Source organism: Vicia villosa, linkage group LG3 (genome assembly GCF_029867415.1).
Source record: "Vicia villosa cultivar HV-30 ecotype Madison, WI linkage group LG3, Vvil1.0, whole genome shotgun sequence".
Classification (NCBI taxonomy): domain Eukaryota; kingdom Viridiplantae; phylum Streptophyta; class Magnoliopsida; order Fabales; family Fabaceae; genus Vicia; species Vicia villosa.
This window is the reverse complement of record NC_081182.1, coordinates 15,582,036-15,592,618: the sequence shown is the minus strand read 5'-3', so window position 1 is coordinate 15,592,618 and position 10,583 is coordinate 15,582,036. Positions and strand designations below refer to the sequence as shown.

The 10,583-nt window shown below is 30.4% G+C and overlaps 1 pseudogene; it reads right to left on the bottom strand.

The window, feature by feature from the left end:
• On the bottom strand, nt 1–2,266 carry LOC131657622 (uncharacterized; annotated as a pseudogene).
• Between the last annotated feature and the right edge of the window lie 8,317 nt (nt 2,267–10,583).

Genomic DNA, 10,583 nt, shown 5'->3' with positions numbered 1-10,583 from the left:
TTACAATGAAAACCGTCTATCATTCATTTCTTGAAAATGAGCTAAAATAACATCATTGTTAATCGTTCCAAGAACATCTCTTTCTATAAAAATTACAAGACGGGCATTTAACAACTGATCACTCATTTTGTTACATAATTGACTCTTCACAATCTTCATAGCTGAAAAAACACGTTCCACACTTGCAGTTTCTACTGGAAAGACTAAAGCCAATTTCAGAAGCTTATAAACCATATCAAATGTGTTGCACTTATTTGTTTCCACAAGTTTTGCACAAAGATCTGAAAGTCCTTTTAAATTTGTAGATTTTGGGTCATATCGAACATTTCTAACATAATTTGAAGTTAATGTCGCATCACCACTTCCGGCACATCTACAAAATCATTTGGATAAAGTTCAACCATCCTTAATAACTTTTTCACATCAAAAGCAGCAAATGACGATGAAGGACTCAAACAAGAAACACATTCTAAAAGTTCAGTATTCTCTTCATTAAACCTAGCATTGAGCTCGTGCAACTGCAAATCTAAAACATTAAACAAACAATCGTGCTTATAATGATGCAAATTAGAAACACTAGAAGTTGTAGCATGTCGCCTAGATTTCTTTCCTTGCACATATGATGCATCCATGTCAAGCACATCAATGTTAAGCTTATTGCAAATTTCCATAACCTTAGATATAAGTTCTTCCCATCCATCATTCCTCATTTCTTGTAATTCTTGTTTGGTAGCATTGACAAGTGACAAAGCATTCAAAAGAGCTTGATCACGCTTTTGCAACGCTACACTCAAATCATTTGTAAATCCTAAAATCTCAACCATCATATATAACACAAAGATAAAATCAAATGACTAAAGCACATCTAACAAAAGCATAGTTTCACCATATTTTTCAAATGACGTATCATTTCCAGTTTCTTCAAGTACCCCAATAATGGAACCATACAAAGTCATCAAACTAGTGAGAGTCCTAAAGTGGGAACCCCAACGAGTGTCACCCGCTCTAGCAATAGAGGATTCTTGGTTTAATCCACTACCAGTTTCTATTTTGCCCTCTTCAATCAATTTAGCAAACTGAGTTACTTGTTTTTCCCGAAGTAATTCTTGTCTCTTATTAAAAGATCGAACGAAATTAACAAGCATATTGACCTTACCGAAAAAACCACTAACATCTTTGTGAGTCTTAGCACATGCAACAAGTGCCAATTGAAGTTGATGGGTGAAACAATGCACATAATAAGCAGATGAGTTCTCATTTTTTATTAAAGTTCTCAAGCCATTAATAGACAACAACCTCTCAAGTGTCTCCTTAAATGACTTAGCACTTGTTTCTTTAACACTTACAGTGCCAAGAAACCTTTCTTTTACCAAACCTTCACTATTAACATAGCGAATAACAACATCCATTTATTCTTTACCAGCAACATCACCAGATTCACCAATCAAAACACAAAACACATCATCCGCAATATCACATATAATTTGTTGAGTTATTTCACATGCACAAGCAGCGGCAAGATCCTTTTGAATCTTAGGGGAATTCATAAGGTTATTTCCCGGAGCACAATTTATTACACTAGCTATCTCTGGGTTGATTTCCTTTAAAGTGTCCACCAAATCAAGAAATCGCCCCTTCAATAAAGAGTTAAGAGACTCGTCACTCCCTCTAAATGGCATGCCACACCTAAAAAGAAACTTAGTAGCTACAAGGGTTGTGTTTACACGAACACAATATTCAGCATTCATTTGCTTAGTTTGATTAACAAACGAGGCCTTGGGTTCATGAAAGCATAACCCATATGCACACAATCAACATGACTATTGGAAGAAGTAGCATGATTAGTCAACCTTTGAGCATTCTTCCAATCACCAAAACCGTCTCCCACAAAGTGATCCCCCCATATTTAGAGACATTTTTAAAAAAAACATGGCAAACAAAACACTAGGTCCTTAGATTCACTATAATAAATCCAATCATACAAATCAAACCATTTTTTTGCAAAATCGAAGTTTTTGTTTACCTTGAATAAACCAAGAGTAAACGAAATTGTGAGGAGGTTGATGACGACCTATTTTTAAATAAGCTTTCCTTACCTCACTTTGGATGTCAGGATGATAGCTTGAAATTGGAGGCCTAATTCCCAGATCTGTTTCCAACAATTCATAATCAACAACTTGGATACTCTCACTTGGATATTGAGTTTTCGAGCCGAAGAAGTAGCTTTGTCTCTAGAGAGTACCGGGAAAATTTTCTTCATCCTATAATGAGAACAATGAAACCAAATAATTTATGAGAAACTAAGAAAGTTTATATTTTTAATAAATTGGGGTTTTAGAGTTCAATTCAAAAAGGAGAAAAGAATGAGGGAAATTTGAAATACCCACTTTACCTTTGATTTTCAATCACCCACAAATAAATGCAACCAAGTCAACTGAACAAATTGGTGAAGAAAATAAGGAATTTTTGGATTAGAAAATATGAGAACAAGAGACAAATATAAGAGATGGTGGGATTCGAGAAGAAGAGAAAAAGAAATTATGGTGTGAGAGAGAGGGAGAGAAAGAAAGATGAGAAGAGATATTAAAAGAGAGAGAAGAGTAACTTGGTTTATAGGTGGTATTTTTTAATTTATAAATTAACTTAATTTTAATATAACTAAATATTATATATAATATAAAAAAATTGAAAAAACTGGTGTGGCTAAAGCCATACCCTGCCTCACAGTAAGTCCGCCCATGCCCTTCAGGTTGATCCAAAATTCTTAACAACATGATAGTTGTGTTAATCTTCAATTTTATTAAATGGTTAGGCAACCCTGGAGTTTTTAGATAACTCATAAATTAGGGTGTTAATGTTTCAAAAACCTAATTGTCATTTTCTTTAGATCTATCAATGGAATCACAACTCAAAAATTCCTTCTCTTCACTTAGAAAATAAAGCCTCGCATGATGAATAATGAATGTAGTGTTAAAATAATTAAAATAAATGTATGACGAAATGAGTAAATTTATAAATGGTTACCTGGAATAAGTTGTGTGATATAATTCTTGATTTGATCAACTATTCTAATGGTTGAAGTCAAAATAGCTCTATTGTGAAGGAAATGAAAATATGCGTAGTTTTGAAGTAGATCTAGATAAGTACTCAATACAATAGCATTAATTGGATCACTGTAATCAGTTACCAAAAACTATTCATGAAATGTAATATCAACATATCCATCATTTGGTTCACACATTTTTCCATCACCAATTTTCAAAATTAATTCTGAAAAATATTTAATATCTTAAGATGTGTGTGAAGTTAAGCATATTTGTTAATTCTCTATTTTTATGGTTGGCATTATGTTTGGTAAAACTAACTTATGGAAACATGTTGAACAAGGTGTTCTATCAACTTCAACTGGAGAAACATGTCGAGTAAGATGTCCTATGTAGGATCATCTAATATCGTGATTATATGTACAACTGGATCTTTGAAGTCTGTTAATTTGTTACAGATGTTGAATATTCAGGGAATATTATGCAATCCAATATGCCGCTTAATTTAAGGATAGAAGCTTTTATTTGTTTTCAAGATTTTCGTGATGTATTCTTAGTTTCTAAATATGGAGATTATTTAGGAAACTAATAATTGTCCTATCTTTATGGAGAAGATATTGGAGATTTTTTAGAAGTGCTCTACTGCAACTTTGAAGCTCAATCCAATCCAAAATATTGTTTTAAATAGATAACAATAAACCTAATTGTGGTGTGGAACTTACGGTGTATTTCTGTTAGGGTTTGTGTGGTCAATTGTGAGCCTCTCTAATATCATCCTTGATAGAAGAGTAGGACTGTCTCTGTTGAGTTGTAAGTTATGTTGATCATTCATAAGCTTTTAAAGATTAAGTGATTGTGTATTTGAAGTGTGTCATCTAAAGTTTTTAAACTGATTATCACGATTATGATTGAGGGATATTGAGAAGGGTCTCATACCCAGGTGACCTAGGTGAGTCTTAGATAAGAATTATAGCATGGGTCGTGATTAAGTGAGAAGGCACTAGACCGGAGATTGTTTACATAGGACTTCGAATTGATACTATCATAGTGGACTTATCCCTAGCTTGGTAGCCCTCAAATTAAGTGTTGTTATACACCAAACTGGGTGAAGAATTCTGCGTGTTCATTTACTTTCCAGTATTGTCTTAATTGTTTTTACCTTGCCACTGTGTGTTATTCAGAGATTAATATTAGTGTCCCGACATCTCTTATAGGACATTTGAGATCTGTATACCAAAATTTTAATTTTTATAACCTTATATTTTTTGTAAGAGTTAACACTTTACAGTGATCCCAAATTTATAAAGCTTTTATTGTTACATGAACAATATGTGATCTAGTTCCTCTTGGTATAATTGGTAGAATTTGTGTGAAAACACCACAGAAGATATCAACATTTCCTCCAAATATTTGTGTACATGCAATCTTGTTATCACTCATAATATTCTTTAATAATTTGTCAAGAGCTTCAAAACAAGATTTATGTGTCATTGGTGCCTCGTCCCATATAGCTGTGTTAACGTCAAAAGCTCCGCAAGTTCTAAATCTTTTTCAATATTACAAATAGAAGATTCTAAAGTTAGAGGTGGAATTTTGAATTTTGAGTTAGTTGTTCTTCCTCTTGATAATAGTAAACTGGAAATCTCGTTTGATTCCATAGTCAAAATAATGTGACGGTGAGAATACAATGCAGCCAAAACTATGTTCCACATAAAAGTTTTTCCAGTCTCAAGAATAATGTTATAAAATAATGTTCCACCTCTTTGTTTTCTAATAACATGCATGGTTTGTGTAAAAAATCTTCTTCGCTCATCTAAAAATAACTAAATAATACTATACACAAAACATATAGATATAAAATAAGTTATCAAAATTTAATTTAGCCAATACTTATGTACATGTTAGCAACGAAACCAAATTTTTAAATAATTTATTTTGAGCAACAAGATCATGTTGTCTATCATCATATATCAAACTATTGCCTAAAAAATCAAGGACAATTTTTTGGTAATAAGGCATTGATTTAAACTCCTTTAATCTTCTCCTATTTTTTTGCAAATGCTTTTCAATTTTCATATGGGTAAGTGATGATACTCTGTCATCATGTAATTTGTATAGACATTTGCATATGTTTTTGATGATTTTTAGTTTATTTTGTTCGATTTAGACCAATAAATAAGGAGTTGAAGAAGTGAAGAAAAGAAAAACAAAAAATGAAAAATATAAAGAATTGACAAACAAAAAAGTCAAAAAGCTAATGGAAAATATGTGTGTATACCAACAAGCATCGTGTGTGTGGTGATGAATGATTGAAGAATCGTGTGCGTGACTAAAAGCATCGCATGTGCGATGCTGATGTTAAAGAGAACTCTTGTACGCGATTAAAGTATCATGTGCACGATTTGTACATTTTTCTAAAGCATTTTGACAACTATAAAAGGGGAAAAGATAGAGGGAAAAGGGGGATGTTTCAAGAGCAAGGTTTTACTGTGAGAAACAATTCAAGAGCTTGTGAAAGAAGGTTTTCAATCAAATTCAACATTAAGTTCATTTATTATTTCTCTAAATTCTTTGTATTAATTTTGTTATTTTGAGTAGCTAAATTTATTTTGATTGGGTCTTAGGTGATGAACCTATCTTGATCTATTAATACATATGACTTGCTTTGTATTATTTGCATAAATTGATATTGTAGTTTCTATTCAGTTACCCTCTTGTGTAATATTTTTTGTGTGTTGACGAAATTACCCATTGAACATTATTGGCCTTAACTTTATAAACCTGAACTAGAGTAATTGTTCAACTATATAATTGATCTACGGATAAATGGTTATTAGTTGTGGCTAATGAATTAATGAACGTAATTTTCCTGACTTTACTATCCAAATAGCCTAAGATATTAGAGAGTTGTAGTTTAAATTAGTGAGTTATACACCAAGAAATTGGGTATAACGACCTTGTTTATTCGCCGTAACTCTGTAAAATCAATTTTAGACAAATAAATGCAGTCATCAACAATGTGATTTAGGGGATTCAAAAAATACCGAATTACCATTAATCTGATCAAGTTTTTCCAACAATTATTTTTAAGCTTTTATTTTATCTAAACAAACCTGTAAACCCCCATTTTACTTTCTATAGTATTTGAATCGCTTTGTTAAAATAAAAAAATCCATGTGGATACGAACTTATAACTTTATTACTTTGATATGTTTAATACACTTGCTAAATTGCATCACTAAGTTGTTGGATTTCTTCGTCTGTGAGCGTTAAACCTTGTTATATTGTATAAAATATGTCAAAAATGAGGAAATTTGTTTTGCACAATAAATCAACATTGAAGTTGTTTGAAATAAATGTTTTTGAACTTATATTAGCATTGAAAATATAATAAAAATGTATTATACCTAGGTTATTTGATAACAACATTGTGAAAAAAGTTTGAGTAAAAACAAATCGGAACCAAGATTATATGCCTCTTTGATTGCCTCAATAAACTCATGATCGTCTTGAAGAAAGCGCATTGCAAAATATGTTTCTCTAAAACTTTGATGTTTAAACCTTTCAATAGTCTTGATTTCATCATAACTGGCAATTCTTTTCTTCACAATCAACAACATCCACAATTAATATAACTCGTATATGGTTGGAGGTAGCCATATCATTCGTGCAATTATTTACCGTCTTTTTCTAGGTTTCCAACGTCTACTATTTTTAACATAAACAAACTGTGAGATAAATTGACCATAAGTCAATTATTTGGCTTCTTCAAACACTAAGTTTATTTCAAACCATGATGTAAACATTAATTATGTAATTCTTAGTTTTAGTAGCATATTACCAATTTGCTCATAATTTTTGTAGTAGACTGAATTTTCTCCTTCCATGTTGAAAAATAACCTTTCCACAGTTGGCTTCCTTCTGTCAATTAAATATAAAAATATCCTCCAGCATACCTCAATTGGGGATATATATACCTACAGTCAAGGTCTTACATGATTTCATTAACATCTCGTTTACTTGGGGCAGTAGAAGTTGAAGTTAGAACCATAACTATTGAAATTCGATCAGAGCTATTGTTGATGTATTTGAAAAGGTATTTAATTGAAATCATTTGATTATTGGTAATTATCATTAGGGATTAGTGATTGAGAGGAAGTAAGAGGGGTCTCATATTTAAAGGAGTCTTAAATAGAAATACACTAGGTAGAATTAAGAAGAGGGGCATTGAACAAGGGGCTTGTTCATCTAAGACACTTTGTACTAATTCTATGGGGGAGGATTTCCTTTCTTGGGTTTGAATGCCCCCAAACATAGGTGAGGTTGCACCGAACTAGGTTATCATTTCTCTTGTATTCTTTATTGTTTTTACTTTGAATCATTGTTGTTGTCATAGTGTGTTAAAAACTGGTTTAACAAACTAGACAAGTTGTCTTAGACAAGTAGTCCAACATCTGACCCCTGAGAATAGAATTTCAATAATAAATAGAAAAATATGTTTACTTACATTTAATCACTTTACCTAAAAACTCTTTTCTTTGTAACACCAACAAGTAGGTTATTAGCCTTCATTTTGAAAATGACGATCTATATTGTAGCTTCAGATTTAATGAACCAAGTACTCTCTGGATTTTGGGCCAATTTGAAAATCTCACTTTACTTCAAATTGTCATGCCATCATATTTCAATTGATCCATAAATCTCTGACTTCCAACATATGACGATGGTAAGATCACTCCTTTTAATGTGTTTGAACTGGTGTTTAAATTGGTCACCAACTTCATTGAGGCATCTATACTTTGACACTCATGGTTTGGTTTTATTTTTATACAGCCACTTCAATCTCTCTAATTCAAGTATTATTTAACCATCAATGATTCGTATATCCCTACTTACCCCATAAATGAAAAAGTAATAGATAAACTTCATTTAGTTGAAAATTAGTTGAAAATAGTCATAAAGACTTTGGATACATTGTTATTGAGCTTAGCTAGCCTAATGCTTTTCCTACCAGTAGCGAATTTGGCTAGAGTATTTTTTTATTAACACATTTCTTAAGGAGTGCAAAATTTTCAAATTTGAAATAACATCTCCTCTCTAGTGTCTCAACTCAAAATATAAAACTTTCATAATCTTACAAATATACCTCTCATCTATTAATGCACCTCAAACTCCCCCTCTCATAATCAATCATCTTCCTTATTATAGAAATAGATCTTGTTATTTAACTTTGTTATTATTGTTAAATTTACTGCTCTCATTTATTCAATTTTAATATTACAGTTTTGCTTTGCATTTAGCATTATACATTTAATTTGGATAATTTGACTAAAGCTTTATGACTAATTATTTTGTTTTTGCTTGATGTTAAGACTTATATTTAAGATAGTTTTGAGTATGAAATGATGGTTATATAGTAATAATCTTGTGTTACCCTCCTCTGCTAGAACATAATTATTTTTATTTTCTATAAATTTGATTATTGAATTTTTTTTTTTTTGTAATTTTATTCTGGTGTAGAAGTTTTTATAATAATTTTATGTCATTTAAGATTTTTTTTTTAATATTAGATCAACACGTGGTCCAACCATTTTTTTAAAAAATATTATTTTAACAAACATGCGGTTCGATGACCGATTTATCTTAATTAGACTGTTTACCAATTCAGCGACTTTATCTTGACCAGACTGTTTAGTAGTACAAATTTTAAAACATTTATTAATTAATATATTGATTATATAAGGATTTTTTTATTCACTCAAAATCTTAAGGTGATATGTGAATAGGTTCTTTCACTTATAAATGCTCAAGTCATCATATTTTTATCCAATGTGGGATTATTTCTCCACTACTCATATATACTTGCAATATATTCTCAACAGAATCTTGATTCGACGATCTCACCTATTCTAGGCCCGTTTATTTTGCCTTTTTAAAAAATAAATTTTATAGTGTTGCATAATTTAGTGTAAAAATTTTTTTATAAAAACTTCAATAGAAAATTTAGTTTGAATAGTTATTCTTAAAATACGATTTTAGGTATTTCATCTATTTATGGAAATAAAATTGTATATCAAAACATCACTTAATTTTGAAACTATTTCAAATAGATTTTCATAAAAATTATTTTTGAAATACAACTTTTTGAAAAAATTGTGATTTTGACTAGGTCTTGATCTTCGATAATGTATATTCATGTTATAGGATGTTAAAATTAGTCCCATTTTTGAAAAAATTGAATATAAAAAAATTGTAATATTTTAAAAAACTGTAAAATCTACTTTCAAAAATACAAAAATAATAAAACTGAAACAAACAGACTCTCAATCTATGGGCCTATTTTTAAAACAAACATGGAACTGATATTAAAAATTAGAAATTAAAGGTTTAAAATTAAAACTTAGTGATCTTGCCAAACAAAGTTAGATACGAATCATCTCCTGTGTGTGCTATACTATAATCCGTTCTATGCAAATTTCAACCATTAATCAAATATTTTTTTTCTCTCTTCAAAATCGTTATTTTGATCATTTTTCAACTATTGAATTAATTCACACAAGAGATGGTTGAACTCAAACGGTAAGACATGTCTCTTTTTCAGGAATGGTAGATGAGTTAAAACATCATATGAGATTAAATTACATTATAGTAAAAATGACCTTTTAATTAGCATCGTATTAATCGAATATTAACTAACTTAGTATAAGGATGAACAAAAGAATTTGCTCTAAAACTCTACCTATATTTTCATTAGTTTGTTAGCCAGTTCTATCATTGAACTAATTAATTTCTATTTATTCCATCTAATATCAATTAACCGGTCTATTAATTAACCTTCATTTTTAACATGCATGCACATTTAACTTAATTTTGTACAAATATTTTTTTCTCACGTAAAACCACACTAATTATTTCACTTACTCATTTCAAGAAATCAATATTGCACTAATTATTTCACTTACTCATTTCAAGAAATCAATATTGCTATAAATTGGAGTGATATGAAGCCAATTTTATTTCATGCAAAACAATATTATTCTTTAAAAACAAAAAGTAGTGCTATGGCAAAAACCAGTGCTTCAGTTGTTCTAGCTGTTCTTGTTTTGGCACTATTTCTGAATGGCAATATTGCTACTGAGAGTGTAGAAAAAGGTTGTCCACCTAAAAAAGATGATTCTCATGATTTCAAAGATAAGTATTTTAATTATTTTTTGTGCTTGAAATTGAATAAGTTGTGTTATTATGTTGATCATAAGTTTTGTCATGAGTACTTTGACAAGTGTAAAGATCACAAAACCACCACAGCTAAAGGTGCAAATCCAAATGCTGGGAGCCAAATTCCATGATCAGAGATTGTGGCCATGGTTTGTGTTATAATTATTGAATAAATTTGTGTGAAAATATTATTGTACTATGTACTAAATTAATAATCTTCATCTATGTGTTTTGTATTATTGTACTATTTAGTACCATATTGAAATAAATTCACATGTGTTTCATTATTCTCTTCCGCTACAAAATACAGTAAAGCAAGGATAG